The sequence below is a fragment of the Panthera onca genome, chromosome F2 (assembly GCF_046562875.1).
Source record: "Panthera onca isolate mPanOnc1 chromosome F2, mPanOnc1 haplotype 2, whole genome shotgun sequence".
Taxonomy (NCBI): domain Eukaryota; kingdom Metazoa; phylum Chordata; class Mammalia; order Carnivora; family Felidae; genus Panthera; species Panthera onca.
The window spans coordinates 46201600-46218887 of NC_138356.1; the positions used below are offsets into that span (position 1 = coordinate 46201600).

A 17288-nucleotide genomic window follows, 5' to 3' on the forward strand; every position below is an offset into this window, starting at 1 on the left:
CCTACTCTGGGCTCTGTGTTGCTATCCCTAATGGCTGAGAGTATAGTCCCAAGAAGCCACAAAAGATACTCCCCAAATCAGTAGATAATTTCATAACCTTCCATTTCTGTTTACTTGAGTAGATATATCCTCCTAGGCCCCACTTAGAAAATCTAAGAAGTTATTAATTCAGACTAATAGTAATGAGGTCTGTGAAACAGCTAAGTGCCAGATGTTGTGCTTTTCTGGCTACTTCAGAGCTAGCAGTAATTAAAAACAATTTTCCTGGAACTGAGCTGACATCATCCACAGAAGCTCTACATAGAGATGTTCTGACCTGATAAAGCCCTCTATGAAATGAAGCTGTTAACTGAAAGAGTCATGTTAAACTCAACTGCATTAATAATACAGAAAGGGGGAAAAATCAAAGTTTACTAGATAGAAAAGAAAAAACAAGCAAACCAAGAGAATATGGAAATACCATATTTTAACTTCTAAGAGGGCACAACAAAGCCAAAAGATATAAATTATCACTCTAAGATAGGACACTTGAAAACTTTTTAATTCATTTGAAAAAGAGAGTCTCTTAGTAGTTACATTGCGATCTCACTTTGAACTTGTGTCGATTTTCATTTACAAATGTGTTGAACTAGTCATGGGCGCCTGGCTGGCTCCGTCAGTTAAGCATCCAGCTTCTGCTCAGGTCATGATCTCATGGTTTGTGGGTTCAAGCCCCTCATCAGGCTCTGCGCTGACAGCTCAGAGCCTGGAGCCTGCTTCAGATTCTGTGTCTCCCTCTCTCTCTGCCCCTCCCCTGTTTGTGCTCGGTCTCTCTCTCTCTCTCTCTCTCTCTCTCTCTCTCTCTCTCTCTCTCAAAAATAAACATTCAAAAATATTAAAAATAAATCGGGGTGCCTGGGTGGCTCAGTCAGTTGGGCATCCGACTTTGGCTCAGGTCATGATCTCACAGCTTGTGAGTTCCAGCCCCCTGTTGGGCTCTGTGCTGACAGCTTAGAGCCTGGAGCCTGCTTCAGATTCTGTGTCCCTCTCTCGCTTTGTCTCTCCCCACTGGTGCTCTGTCTCTATCTCAAGAAAAAATAAACATTAAAAAAATTTTTTAATAAATAAATAGATAAATCAAGGGGCCCAAGCAAACCTTTCAGAAAGGCCATCTCATCCATTACTACCTGAAAAAAATGGATCAATCTGGCCCCGTTCGTACACCAAACCCCCTCACATTTACCTTTAGCCTTCTCTGGATTAGAAAAAGCCTGAATTTAAAATGCACCCAATATTCAAATTATAGCATATGAAGAATCAACAAATCTACATGTGGTATTTTAAGCATTTTAAACAATAAGCTAAACCAAATCCTCCCACTATAATTCAAAAAGTATTTACATAGCACTTACTATGTTCTCTGTTCTGTGCCAGCCATTAGGGAGGATGGTAAGGAATTGCAAAACCCAGCCTCTGTACTTTAGTATCTGGGAATTTCATTAAAGAGAAGATTCGTGAAACCCTATACAAGAGAATAAAGTTCAAACCAAAATGAGATGGAAATAGCTAATGCAGAGGAAAGTTTGGAAGAGGAAAGATCAGTGTGAGACGGACCATTCATTCATTCAACATATATTTCCCAAATATAGAACTGTGTGCCAAGCACTATTCTATACACTGGAGATATGGTATGAAAAAGACAAAGTTCTTGCTCTCACGGAGTTCATGTTGTCACATGGGACACAGAGAGCACACGAATAAACAAACAAATACATGCTATAGCGTCTGATGGTGGTTAAGTGCTGTGAAGAATGCAACAGAGTGCTGGTGTGGTGCCCTTTTAGATGGAGGCCAGGAACACCCTATCTGAGGAGGTGACCTTTGAGCAGAATCCCTACTGATGTGAGGAATGAGCCCCATAAAGATCTGGGAGAAGAGTGCTCTCTGCAAAGAGATCAGCAAGGGAGGTGACATGATGTGGCTGTGTTCCAGACAGCAAAAAAGGCTAACGGAACTGGAACTGAGTAAGTGTGGGGGAGATGTCCGATCCGGCCCAAGAGACATCGCTCAAGTGAAGTCTTGTTGTTGACTTGAAGTCCATGTTGACTTGACATGGGATTAGTTTGTCATCCTGAGCACATGGGGAGAATCTTCCAGCTGATCAGTTAAATTTCTACCACCTGATGCCATAAGGACTTATAATTGGGTTAGAGAAAAGTAAAGAGAATTAGAGAGTTACATTTTCTACATGTCTATAAGGCATATATTTGAGGACTCAAGTTAACAGTTCTTATAACACATCTATTTGCTCCCTTATCAACTATTTTGGGTTTTAATTGCTAACTCTTTTTAAAAAACTGTTCTCAGGGGCACCTGCGTGGCTTAGTCAGTTGAGCGCCTGATTTTGGCTCAGGTCATGATTTCACGGTTCGTGAGTCTGAACCCCACATTGGGCTCTGTGCTGACAGCTCAGAGCCTGGAGCTTGCTTTGGATTCTGTGTCTCCCTCTCTCTCTGCCCCTCCCCTGCATTCTCTCTCTCTCTCTCAAAAATAAACATAAAAACATTTTAATAAAAAAATAAAATGTTTAAAAAAACATTCTCAGATTGATGATAATAAAGGAAGCAAAATGGGAATGAATAATCCCATCTTCACACTGCCTTCTGTAAGCAGTGGCAATGGTCTTGCCTCTTTGAAGAGCTTTAAAACCCCTTTCAAGGCCTCTAAATTGAATTACCAATTTATAGGAAATACAAGGGACAGAGGAACATGGTAAACACCACCACAGGGATGTAGTTGGCAGAATCCGGACTGTGGGGAACTCTACAGAACAACCTGGTTTCTTCCAAAAAATTGTGAGAAAACAAAAAGGTAGACAGTGGGAAATGTAGGAAAACCTATAGAGTAAAAGAGACTTCAGGAACATGTCAACCAATCACAATGTGTAGAACTTATATGGATCCCGACACAAACTGCAGAGAGGAAAGACAAAAAAAAAAAAAAACCTACAAATATTTATGACCTGGAGGTAACTGGAAATTTGAACATTAATAGTCTATTTATGATACTAAGGAATTATTGTAGGAATAACTGTAGGAATTACTGTAGGAATATTGTAAGGAATCTCTTTGTAGGATGGCAAGGGCATTATGGTTTAGAAATACATACCAAAATATTTTCCAGTCAAACAAGATAATGATTAGTATTTGTTTCAAAATCATATAAGTCGGCTCGGCAGATAGGTGGACAGGAGTAGGGGGCATTTATGGGGAGGGAAATAAATCAGGAGTCAGCAAACTGTTTCTATAAAAGGCCAGATCATGGCTGTGGGCCAAGGTCTTTGTTGCCACTACTCAACTCTGTCACTATTAAAGTAGCCACAGACAAAATATAAAGAATGAGTATGATTATATTCCAATGCAACTTTATAAAAACAAGGAGTGAGCTGGACTTGGCCTTTAGTTACCCCTGGTCAAAATGATCATTATTGTAGCTGATTCATGGTTACATGGGAGTCCATTACATTACTCTGTCTACTTTAGCATATGTTTGACATTTTTCATCACACAATATTTAAAATGAGTTAACGTCTTTATCACATTATTCTCAAGACTCAGATCACTCATCAGCCTTCTCAGCATTATTCTTTAATTTTTTTTTTTTTTAGAGAGGGGTGGAGGGGCAGAGAGACAGAGAGAGCGAGAATCTGAAGCAGGCTCCACACTGAGCACAGAGCCCCATGCAGGGCTCAATCTCACAACTGTGAGATCATGACCTGAGCCGAAATCATGAGCCAGACACATAACCAACTGAACCACCCAGGTGCCCTCAGCTTTATTCTTGTGGGTGAGTGTCCTTCTTCTACTTGACTTGGTTCACATACCCTTTATTTCTCCTTTTGTGTATTGGCTTTTAAACACCAAACTCACATGAGGGCCCTTTGAACAACCACATTAATTTCATTGTGGCCTCCCTACTTTCTGCCATGTTGAGATTATTCTTCCATATATGTTTTTTATTTTAAAGTTTCTGTCTTGTTTTGTTTTGTTTTATTTTCATTGTTTGGTTTTCTCACTCCTCTTAAGCTATCCCACTGTAAGTGGAATGAGGCCACACCCAGCATTTCTCTAAATAACTTAAGAAATATAAAAACCCTGCTTCTCTCAGTCTAAGGTGCTTATTCCACAAATATTTACTGAGGCTACTATGAGCCAGACTTTATGGCAGTATCTGTGGAAGCAAATATAAATATGATTCAGTCCCAAATCATGGGGAGCTCCCAGAGTTCCACAAACCCTCCCTTTCCTCTCTTCAACACCAAAACACTGTCCTCTAAGTTTCCCATCTCTTTAATATCACCAGTTATTCTCATTATGGGTAGAATTCAGCTCAGTATATCAATTGCCTGTGCTTTTCCTTTTGCATTCTAGAAAGACAGACTGACTCAGGGTAAGTAAACATGGGTGCAGCCCCAGGAAAGAGGGAACCTGGAGCTTAACAGAGTTTCCTGAGCTTCAATTATCTGCACATTATAACACTATTACTTACTTAACATTTTTTAATTGATTCATTTTAAAAAACTGATGTAGCCATTAATATTTGGAGAGGCTAACTTGGGCTTTCCCACCGTCTATACCTCCAGCATTCACCTGGGAGAAAGACCTTTCTGTACACACTGTCCTCAGGGTTATCAACTTGCTGAGGTTATTTTAAAAACCCCAGTTTATTTTTTTAATGTTTATTTATTCATTTTGAGAGGGGGGAGGGACAGAGAGGGAAAGAGAGAGAGAGAGAATCCCGAACAGCCTCCACACTGTCAGCACAGAGCCCAAGGTGGGGCTCTCTCACAAACCATGAAATCATGACCTGAGCCTAATCAAAGAGTTGGACTCAACCAACTGAGCCACCCAGGAGCCCCTAAACCTCCCAGTTTAGTCTTAAAAGCCACAGCTTTTGATTAGTGTGAGCCTTCTAGGGGAAACAAAAGCTTTGGAGAATCAACAATTAAGTCCATCAGGAAGAAGGGCATAAAGAGAGTGGATTATAAGCAGTAAGTCCAAAATATGCATGATCCTCAAAGGGAAATGAAACAAGATGGGAGTAGGAGAATCAGGAAAGATGTGACTGGAGCTTGAATGCTTTGATGGATGGCAGAGAGGGGTTCAGGCTAATTCTAGCAAGTGCTGTAAAGCAGCGTTTCTTATACTTTAATGTGCAGGCAGGGTCTGGCTCAGTGGATCTGGAGCCACCGCATTTCTAACAAGCTCCCGGGTGATACTGATGTTTATGACCCACAGACTATGTTCTGATTAGCAAGGCTGTAGAAAATCCGAACTGCTCCCATGGTCTCCTGGGGAGGATCTGTTCTGAGACTGAGCTGTGGGCTCGCTCAGAGGCATGAGAAGGACAAAAAATAGGCCTCAGGAGCTGGTGCCAGGGCACAGTGTCAAGACTCAATGAGACTGCATCGTACCCTGTGAAGGAACAGAGCAGACGAGACACACTGTTCTTCCCTGATGCCAGAATAAATGTCACTTCAGGGTGAAGGGAAGGGGAAGGGGACATCATTCTAAGGAGAATCCTGAACTGACCCCCAAAAGATTGAATTTTAAATTGCAGTTGATTGAATTTGATCATTCTTTCTGTTGCTCAGGAAGAAATAGAGCCCAAGGCTAATGTGATATCAATTATAGGGAAATAAAATGAAATTTCTGCATATGAGAGCGCTGAATGTAAAATTTCATACCTGCTAAAATGTTTACTTACCATTTTTATAATACATTATAAATTATATATAACATAAATTATATATAATAATTTAAAGTAAATTCTATGTAAATTTAATATCACTACAGAACAAAAGCCAAGATAACTTGAGAACCAAATCATTCTATTAATGTCTGATTGAAGGCTCTGAATCCAACTCTATAAAAAGGATTAAAGAATTTCTCTTTAACTAATCAGATGAATTGACGGAGTATTGAAAAGGGATTGATTTCTTCATGGTATGAGTCAATATTTTTTAAAACTTTAAATTTGGAAAATTTCAAATATACATGAAGTTGGCAGGATAATATAATGAAGGGCACCATCATCCAGCATCGACAATAGTCAACCCAGGACACAACCTTTGTTTCATCTGAAACCCTGTCCCCTTCTCTCATTGATTACTCTGGAGGAAATTCTCTATATCATATAATTTCATCTGCAAATAGCTCATTTTATAAAGCTCATCTCTATAGAGGTCATCTCTAAAAGACAACATCTATTTTATAACATAACTACAATATCATTATCACACGTACACAATGATAATCACTATCATCAAATATCCAGTTTGCAGATATCTAAGTGTCTTTTTCTTAATTGAAGTATAACTGACATACAATATTATATCAGTTTCAGGTGTACAACATAGTGATTTGACAATTATATACATTACAATGTGTTCACCACAATAAATGTCATCACCATCTGTCACCATACAAAGTTATTACAATATTTTTGATGATATATATTCCCTATGCAGTACTTTTCATCCCCATGATGTATTTATTTTACAACTGAAGGTTTATACCTCTTAATGCTCTTTACCCTTTTTTCTTCTTTTTCAAACTGCTTAAATCAGGTTCCGAATAAGGGCCACACAATGCAATTGATGGAGATAAGTTTTTTACATCTCTTTTAATTTGTAGGCTCTTCAACCCTTTTTCTTTCAATGTACGCTTGCTTTGTTTTGTTTTGTTTTGTTTTGTTTTATTAATGCAGTGACCATGTACCTGTTAAAACCATCTTGCGGTGAAAGTTGTCCCACACCTCAGGGAATGCTGACTCTCTAATCAATAATTGTAAGGTACTAATGTTCCTGGCAATAGGAGGCACTCAAAAATATTTGTTGAAGGGAAGGAAGGAAAAGGAGGGAAAGTAGGGAGGGTTGGGAAGAAGGAAGAGCTAGTGGGATTATGGGGTCCTCCTCCCAGTCTGAGGGACCCCTCATCAGTGACTCCTACATGGGTTAACCCCACACAACTGACCACTTCCTCCCCAAATTAAGATCTTCAATGCCTTCTCATAGCCTGCAGATCAAGTTCAAGCTTCTAAAAGTAAAAGAGCAGGTTCTAGTCTGCTCCAGCCTACCTTTCCAGTTTCTTGCCCAGAGCCACCTGATTATAACGAAACTAATCCATGCTCATGGCTATGAAATCAAATACCGCAGATGGGTTTATGATGAAAAGCTGCAGTCCTCTCTTGGTACATCCCACTGTCATCCTGCTCTCCAGAAGCAACTACTTTTACTTACCTCTTCAGTTATTGTCTTCACCTTTATGAAAATACGCCATCATGCAATCATATACTATCATGTCAACACATAAATAACATGCTATTAAACAAATTTATTGATAGAAGTTATTATCTATTCCTTCCTGTGATAGATGAGCATTGAGCTCACTTAGATCTCCTTACTACCCTACCCCTGCAACTCCCAATATCACCTTTTCAGCTACCAGTATGAGTTACTAACAGATATGAAAAATAAGGTCTCGATACGTGTGTTAAATGGTCTTGTCCCCCTCCCCTTTTTCCGTAATGTCTTCAGCTTTTCAAGCTGATTTTCCCCATTAGTGATAACCAAGGAAATTTCAGGTATTTTCCCTTTAAACTGCTGGTGAAGGAAATCTAAAAGATAAAAGAAAAATGTTTCTTCTTCCCAGAGGAAATAATAAAACCATTTAGGATAAAGTATTCTATTCATGCTAGATAAGGGCACTCTATGACCAGGAACAACAGCCTGATCAGGCAGACCCAGCTGTCACAGATCTTGCCAGGGTTCAGGGGCTCAATGTCGGTCTGTCCCGCCTCTTCACCAGATTCTGGAGAAAAGCAGAAATCTCATGCATCACAGAGCGCACTCCTCAGAGGTGGTGAATTGGCAACAGTCCCCAAAGTGCCCATCTACCTTTCTTCAATGTAGGAAGCCGTGTGAAAACAAATAATCCTATTCTGTTTTCTGTCACTAAGACTTCCCCTTTAAGTTATTTGTATAAAGAAGACTTAAGAACTGTGGACTTTAAAGTCCGATGTAACTCTGACCCCCTACAAGTCCACAGTTTTGTTGGTTGTCTTATTTGATAAACTGAGCACTAATGCTAATACTTAAATTGACATCACTTTTCTGAAAGGTGTAAATAACTAGGACATTTCTTTCACAAGTTCCTTCTTTTATTCATGAACGTAAAACTGATTCTATGTTTGTGTTGAAGCTTTTTTTCAAATAGAGAATTTGAAACTTTTGTTTTATTTTCTATCACCCAAATTTTATAATCCGTACTTTGGAGGGGGGGATTCCTCTCCGCAAGGGTCTGTTTATATTACCAGGGTTTTTAAAATTATGGTGAAATACACATAACATAAAATTTATCACCTTAGCTATTTTTAAATGGACAGTTCAATAGTGTTAAGTATATTCACATTGTTATGCAATCAATTTCCAAAACTTTATCTTACAAAACCCAAACTCTATCTCTATCAAACAATTCCTTTTTCCATGCTCCCATGCTCCAACCTCCTCCCCACCCCTCAAAGCCCCTGGAAATCACCATTCTACTTTCTGCCTCTATGAATTTGACTGCTCTAGGTACCTCATGTAAGTGGAAACACACAATATCTGTCTTTCTGTGGCCGGCTTACTTCACTTAGTATAATGTCCTCAAGGTTCATTCATGTTGTAGCATGTGTCAGAATTTTCCTTCTTTATTTCCTTTCTTTGTAAGGCCATTTTATGCATATGCCATGCTTTCTTATGTATTAATCTGTCAATAAACACTGACATTGCTTCCACTTTTTGGCTATTTTGAACAATGCTGCTACGAACACGGGTGTATAGATATTGGTTTGAGACATTGCCTTCTGGAATCTGTCTCTCCTCTCTCTCTCTCTCTCTCTCTCTCTCTCTCTCAGAAATATATATCTGAGGACACTAATTATAACTTTTAAAAGTTTTTTTCCCATGAATCAACTCCTAGGGATTAATTTTATTTGTTTTGTTTAATATTACATAGTTCTGTTCCCTGAAGATTTTGGTTCCCCATCCATACTTAAGAATGAGGCAATATAAAAGCTTGCCATCAGCTCTCTGCCTATGGCAAGGTTTGTCAACTACCAGGCATCACTTTAGGTGAACAGAGAGGGGACAGACATTAAGCTTTGGACCTCATAAAATGGAATGGGAAAAGGCTGTGTGCTGAGGCACCAATTCACACACTCAATGCTCAATCTCTCGTGAGACAATTTTTCCATTTCTTTACTTTTTTTTGGTGCTTTTGTTTGTTTTGTTTTATGAATTTGCTTAAATTCTTTTTCCCCCAGCTTTTTAAAGGTATACTTGAAAAATAAAAATTATTTTTATTTAGGTTGTACAATGTGATTTTTTTTCCTTTTTAAGGTGTACAATGTAATGATGTACAATGTATGTATACATTGTGAAATTACACACGATGAAATGTTATTCAGCCATAAAAAAAGAAATCTTGCTATTTGTGACAACATTGATGGCATTAAGTGAAATAAGCCAGACACAGAAAAACAATTACTATATGCCCTCACTTACCTGTGTAATCTAAAAAGGTCAAACTCATAAAATCAGAGAGAAGATTGCCAGAGGCGGGGGTTGGTGGGAAATGGGGATACGTTGGTTGAAGGGTACAAACTTTCAGTTATAAGACGAATCTAATGTACTACATGGTGACTATAGTTAGTACTATTGTATTACATTCCTGAAATTTACTGAGAGTAAATCATAAGTGTTCTCACAACACATGCAAAACAAATGGTATCTTTCTATTTCTTTTGAAACTGAACCAATCAGTCAGTCAATCTCTCCCTCTCACTCTTGCTGTCTCTGTCTCTCATTGCTTGGAGAGAGTGAGGCATTCTCTGCAGAGATGCACAGGTGTTGCATATTCTACCTACAGACTTTCCAGTAACTCCTCTGTTTCCAGCCCCATAGTCTGCCCTCTCTGCAGACCTGACACTTCTGAATTCCAAGCCCTCCAGGCCTCTGAGGAGTAGTTGTACAGTCTCCTCAACTACAACATCCACCATGCATTCTTTTTAGTGGGGCTTCCTCCTCCCTGCCTCATTTAATCCTCTACTACCCACTTCAGTCTCTAGAAATTTGTTGAAATCTCTGATCAACTGATGCCCTCTGCTTATTTTTGTGAGTTCATGACTTTACCATTTATGGTAATTTTTAGGGGTTTGGAGGGACAGGAGCTAAACACACATGCTTAATCCACCATATTGAATTACAAGTCTGAAAGTGTAGTTCAAAAGTCTTACCATCGCCACTGATCTTCTTCCTGCAGATGTAGGCTCCCATCTGGGATCATTTCTATTCAGCCCTGGGAACTTCCTAAGTATTTCCTGCAGTGCAGGTCTAGTGCCAACAAATTCTCTCAGCTTTTGTTTTTCTGAAAATGCCTAGATTTGGCCATCATTTTTCCATTTAAAAAATTTTTACTTTGAATTAATTTTAAGCTTACAGAAAATTGCAAGAAGAGTACAAAGAACTCCCAAGAGTTCCTTTCAACTGGTAACATTTAATTGTTAACATTTTGCCACATTTGCTTAATCATTTTATCTGTCTTTCTCTCTCTCTCTGTCTCTGAATATGCTTTATATATATTACAATTTTTGACATTATACATAACATAATTTTGTACAATATACATACTACATATAACATAAGTTTTGAACCCATTTGAAAGGAAGTTGTGGATATAATAACTCAGTTTAGGGAATTAGCATAGAAACAATACTATCATCTAATCCACAGACCCCACTCACATTTCACTGATTGTGCTGATAATATTCTTTATAAGTCTACAATCTAATCCAGGATCACATATTGCATTTAATGATCACGTCTCTTGAATTTCCTTTAATCTGAAATATTATATGTTTTTGTCTTTAACAACCTTGACATTTTTGAAGCATCTATGCCACTTATCTTGCAGAATATCATGCAGTTTGGGTTTGTCTGGTATGTCTTTATCATTCAAGAGAGGTTTTTCTGCCTATTTGGTAGGAGTAACATAGAAGTAATTCTGTGTCCTTCTTGGTGCATCCTATCAGAGGGCACACAATATTAGTTGTCTTCATTACTGGTAATGCTAAATTTTACTACTTGGTTAAGGTGGTATGTGTCCCTAAATAACCAAAACAGTGTTGCAAAAGAAAAAGTTGGAGGACTCACTTTTCTCAGTTACAAAGCTACAGGATCAAAAACAGTGTGGTACTGCCACAAAGACAGACATATAGGCCAATGCAATAGAATAAAAAGCCCCAAAATAAACCCTTACATATACAGTCAAATGATTTTCCATAAAACCATTTAATGGGGAAGAACATTCAATGGGGAAAGGACAATCTTTTCAACAAATGTTCTTGATTTCAACAAATCTTTCAACAAATGTCCCTTATATTATATCCAAAAACTAATTCAAAATGGATCAAAGACCCAAAGGTAAGAGCTGAAACTATAAAAGTCTCAGAAAAGAACATAAGAGAATCTTCATAACATTGGGTCTTGGCTATGATGTCAAAAGTACAACAACAAAAATTAGATAAATTAGTACGTCAAAATTTAAAACTTTTTTGCACCAAAGGACACAATCAACAGACTAAAGAGGCAACTTACAGAATAAAGGAAAATATTTGCAAATCCTCTATTTGATAAAGGGCTAATAAAGAACTCCTACTTGGGGCACCTGGGCGGCTCAGTCAGCTAAGCATCTGATTTCAGTTCAGATCATGATCTCATCGCTCATGAGTTCAGCCCCGCATTGGGCTCTCTGCTGTCAGCGTGAAGCCGGCTTCAGTTCCTGTCTCCCTCTCTCTCTGCCCCTCCCCAGTTCATGCTTTCTCTCTGTCTCAAAAATAAATAAAAACATCAAAAAAAATTTTTAAAAGAACACTTACAACTCAACAATAAAAAAAAAACCCAATTCAAAAACGGGCAAAGGACATGAACAGATACTTCTCTAAGATATCTGAATGGCCAATAAGCACATGAAAACATGCTCAATATTACTGATAACTGGAAAATGCAAATCAAAACCACAATGAAATACCATTTTACACCCATTAGAATGGCTATTATTAAAAAGAAAACAACAAAAACCAAAAAATAACAAGTGTTGGAGAGGATGTAAAAAACAAACAAACAAACAAAAATATGCCCTGCTGGTAGGAATACAAAATCATACAGCTATTATGGAAAATAGTATAATAGTTCCTCAAAAAATTAAACATGGAATTAGCATAAGATCCTCAAAAAATTAAACATGGTATTAGCATAAGATACAGCAATTCTACTTCTGGGTACATACCCAAAAGAATTGAAAGCAGGGTCTTGAAGAAATATTTGTACACTCATGTTCATAACAGTAATAGTTATAATAGCTAAAACATGGAAGCAACCCAGTGTCCGTTGGTTGATGAATGGATAAACAAAATGTGCATATACATACAATTGACTATTAGTTAGCCTTAAAAAGAAGGGAAATCCTGCTACATGCTACTATAGGGATGAACCTTGAATATATCCTCATTATATTATTTGTCAATCAATCTTGACCATATCGGCCATCTAACTCTGCTTCCACCAACAATGCTAGCCAAATCCTTGACCCTGGCCCCACTGATGGTGCCTGTTGAATTCTTGCATCTGATAAAAATGAAATGAAAGCCTTCCATTTTGGAGGATATTTTCACTGAATATAGAATTTCAGGTTGACAGATTTTTTTTTTTCATTACTTTAAAGGATGTCATTCCATCTGGCTTCCCTTGTTTCTACTGAATGTCAGCCATCATTCCTACTATTGTACTTCCAAATGTATCATGTTTTTTCCTCTGGGTGCTTTTAAGCTTTTCTCATTATTTTTGTTTTTCAGCAGTTTGACTATGATAACTCTGATGCCTGAATAATTGCCTCAATCTCGCTTCTCCTTCCACAGTGACCCTGTATAATGACCACATTACAAGATGGAAGGAGCCTAGAAATCAGAATCAGTGCTTGAAGGAGACCCATGAAGAAAAGCCGACTGCCCCACTAAGACTGAGATTGGTAAACAAACAAACAACAACAATAACAACAAAAGTTTTCGTGATTTTAAGCCACTTAGATTTCAGGGTTTATTACAACAGTATAGCCTGGCCTATCTGACTAGTGTATGAATCAAAGCACGTAGTAAGACTATTTTCAACTAGTAAAAAGGAAGCTAGTTAGCATGTATATTGTTATCACCCTTGAGCAATACCATGAGCATATGCTTTGTATTAGTATTCAGATGAAAGCTAACTCACACACACATGTGCACATACACAAACATATTTAAAGTGCAATGCCATGAAAGTAGATCTCAGAGATCATTTCAAAAATAACTTCCATATTTAAAAATGATTGACTTCCTCACTTCATGCTTTGAGAGTTCAAGTGGCTAATCAAGTCTTATATGACCAATAATACAAAATTATACTCACAAGCATCATATTATCAACATATTTTGTAACAGAGAAAAAAAAACTATGTCTTCTGAGTTAGTGTCTATAGGCCAGGTATTGGAATCTAAACCAAGGCCAAACATCACATTTTAGAAGAGCAAATACTTATTTTTATTTTGATTTTTTAGTGTTTATTGATTGAGAGAGTGAGAGACAGAGTGAGGAGGGGAGGGGCAGAGAGAGAGGAAGACACAGATAATGTTACAATCATCATCATGGTCAATATCATCATCCGTCTAGTAAGGGAATTCAGATATTATTAGTACTGACCACAACTTCGTCATCCACCTGGTGTAAGAATGTGAAAAAAAGAATGTAAACGATATCATTTTTGATCTTTCTTTCCACGTCCTTTAGTAAAATACAAGTTTTGCTATAAATGGCATACATGTTAAACACCTGAGAATTGTGATAGGTGTTTTTTTTTAAGTTTTATTTATTTATTTTGAGAGAGAGAGAGAGAGCACATGACAGGAAGAGGCAGAGAGAGAGGGGGAGAGAGAATCCCAAGCAGGCTCTACACTGGCAGCACAGAGCCCAACACGTGGCTCAAACCCACAAACCATGAGATCATGACCTGAGCCAAAATCAAGAGTGGGACATTTAACCCCCTGAGCCACCCAGGTGTCCCATGTGATAGGTGTTTTAAAAGTAGAAGTCAAAAAATACATTTCTGAACTAGATTTCTCTATATTTCAAAATAAACTTTCAATTAAATGTTAGAAAAATCAGAGCATGCCATCTTGGAAAAGAAACTTAAATTATGAGGAAATCAGCCTTAAGCAAACCATATGCAGATTTTTTTTCTCATGCTTTTTTTTTTTAATGTTTATTTATTTATTTTGAGAGAGAGCACAAGTGAGGGAGAAGCAGAGAGAGAATCCCAAGTAGGCTCTGTGCTGACAGTGAACAGCCTGGCCTGACACAGGGTTCAATCTCACAAACCGTGAGAACATGACCTGAGCCAAAACCGAGTCGGATGCTTAAACCAACTGAGCCACCCAGGCGCCCTTTTTTTTTTTTTCTCATACTTTAAAAGACTGTTTTGGAACCAACTTGTCATTCCTTTGTGTTTGCACACACACATATTAGACAGAACACAAGGGTTATATTAATACAAATACAGCCAATCAGACCTCAAGGTAAATGTATTATAAATTATCTTTTCATTAGTTAATCCCAGATACCCAGGTTCTTGGAAGTATGGTGGAATCACATTCATCAGAAGGTCTCAAGGGACACATAAAGCTTTCAAACATGTGAGGATTCGAATAAGGTAACCTGGCAAATAGAGCTTTGAACTTGGCAGTGCAGCTTGCTACATCTACAGCACAGATTCCCAAAGTATCCTTTCCATCTCTCTTGGTTTACAGGCGGCCAACTAACATGGCCAAGTCAGTCGACTAAACAAGGGTGTTATGTTCCAGGCTCACTGAATTTGGCGTTTCAAGAGGAGCTTGTTTTTCCTCTTCATCAGTTAGCTAAGGTTGGAAAATCCAAGAGTAGAAAATTTAACTATAACCTCAGGAGCTCGAAATACAATGCTTATAAAACCACCCGACTATTTCTTCAAAGGTTTTAAATCTACAAAAAGGTTCACCGCACATGCTGCCCAAAAAAACACTGAACTGACACGTTCTAGCACAACCACAAGGCAGCATGCTGATAAGGTAACCTTAGGGCCAACCAAAAATATATGGCACCTTCTGGATCTGCTAAAATCTTAGCAGGCAAATTAATACAACTAATTGTGGGTTTATTTAACTAAAAGATGATGCCTGTGGCATAGCGCTAACCAAAACTCTTAAAAAGTTGGTCACAGACAAAGCTTCTTCAAGCATACAGCTGCAGATTTGAGCTTGATTGTCTGTACAGGATTTCCAGGTGGGCCAAAGACCTATGGAACTGGAAATGGTCTCTTAAATTAGCATTAATACATTCATAAGGGATTTACAAAGCTATGGAACTGTCCATTTTATAAAGCTGGAATGCTGCTGGATTATGCATTATTTGAGACTTTTTAAAAAAAAAAATCATAAAATGACCTGGTTTTAGTTTATTGTTTTTTCTTGAAAAAATCCAATTAGGAAAAAGTAGATCTCATATTTCTGTTGCATTGAAAGGTTTGAGCTCCATGATTAATAGTATTGGCAGCAAAATAGAGTAAACAGTCCTCCTTAAATGTATTTTGATTACATTTAGAGTTCCACTTAAGATGCACTTTGCCATGTTCAGTATGGTGCTAGACATGGGTGGAAAAACAGCAGATATTTTCCCAAGCACGAGGCATGAGATTGCTAAAATCCTCAGCCTCCACCACAACATTAATTAGTGTGTTTCACCAACCAAGGCTGTAAGATTTGTAAATGAAACTCTAGAAGGGGCATCAAGCTAGAACAGGATATGGAAGCCAAATGGAAAACATGAACTAATAAAAGAAAAAAGCTAAACTAGCGAGAAGTCTTAGTTTCGTCTTTGAAGTCAGTTCAAGTCTTGCATGCTTTAATTCTGATGTAATCTTAAAATGGTGGGTACAAACAAGAACTCAGAAACAGCTTTTGTAACTTTTGGACCAACTGCACATGAATCAGTTTGTTGATGGCTATAATGATTACACAGTGGTCTTCGCTGAATTACATCTGAATTAAAACCGTCATTCTCCTTAGGCTGAAATATAATGAACACTCATGAACAACAATAGCCATCCTGCGAACACATTCTCTCCCCTATCACATACACACTTATAAAAACTTTTACACAGTATGTTACATTTTGTTGATATATCACATTATTATAACAGCATAAGCTCTTGCACGCCAGCACATTCTTCCTGTATGACAATGTGTTTGTTCCTTCTTTGTCCTGTCATTTGTCTCATTTCACATTCTAGTTAATGAGATGATTGCTTTTCTGTGTGCAACAATATTTTTCTGAGAAGACAGAATTCTCTCGATTTGAAAAGAAATATATTTCTGGCAGGATGAGAACTTCAAACACATATGGCATACAGGACCATGCCCATAATAATCTTAATGGACAAAAAAATTCTTCAATTAGAGTCACAATCCATTAAGTGTATTCTTCTTGTCTACTGACAAGCCTTAAAAATGAATAGTACATGGAGCCTGGGTGGCTCTTGATTTCAGCTCAGGTCATGATCCCAAGGTCATGGGATCAAGCCCTGCATCAGCCTGCTTAAGATTCTCTCTTTCTCCCTCTGCCCCTCCCCAACTTGCTTGTGTGCGCGCCAATTAAAACATTTTTTAAAATAAATAGTACACAAAATGAAAAAATGTGCACTGATTTTTTGTAACATCCATACAAAATTCTTAAGCGGAATAAGTGTTATCACTGTATTATAGTGTTCTTCATAACTATTATTATTATTAATTATTCTTAGAAATAAATTTAAGCAATTTTCTTATTTTGATGATAAGTGGAAAAGTCTAATTCATATATGCTATTTTGACTTAAAAAGAAGGGTACATAAAATATAAACTGATTTGGAATGCCTGGGTGGCTCAGTCCGTTGGGTGTCTGACTTTGGCTCACGTCATGATCTCAGGGTTCGTGGGTTAGAGCCCCATGTCAGGCTCTGTGCTGACAGCTCACAGCCTGGAGCCTGCTTCAGATTCTGTGTCTCCCTCTTTCTCTGCCCCTCCCCCACTTGTGCTCTCTTTCTCTCTCAAACATTAAAAAAAAAAAAGATCAGCAGATTTGATTAAAAGTATTATACACGATCACA

The 17288-nt window shown here is 37.9% G+C and overlaps 1 protein-coding gene across 2 annotated transcripts in view; it reads right to left on the reverse strand.

The window, feature by feature from the left end:
* The window catches only part of RGS22 (regulator of G protein signaling 22), a 176503-nt gene that overhangs the window by 4024 nt on the left and 155191 nt on the right, over positions 1-17288 (reverse strand). The window contains exon 28 of one of the 2 annotated variants that reach the window (XM_078441725.2): positions 1413-1501. The exons of the other annotated variant lie outside the window; for it this stretch is intronic. The gene's annotated coding sequence lies outside the window, so the exon portion shown is untranslated. Of the gene's footprint in view, positions 1-1412; positions 1502-17288 lie in introns of those variants that run through there. 2 annotated transcript variants of the gene reach the window in all.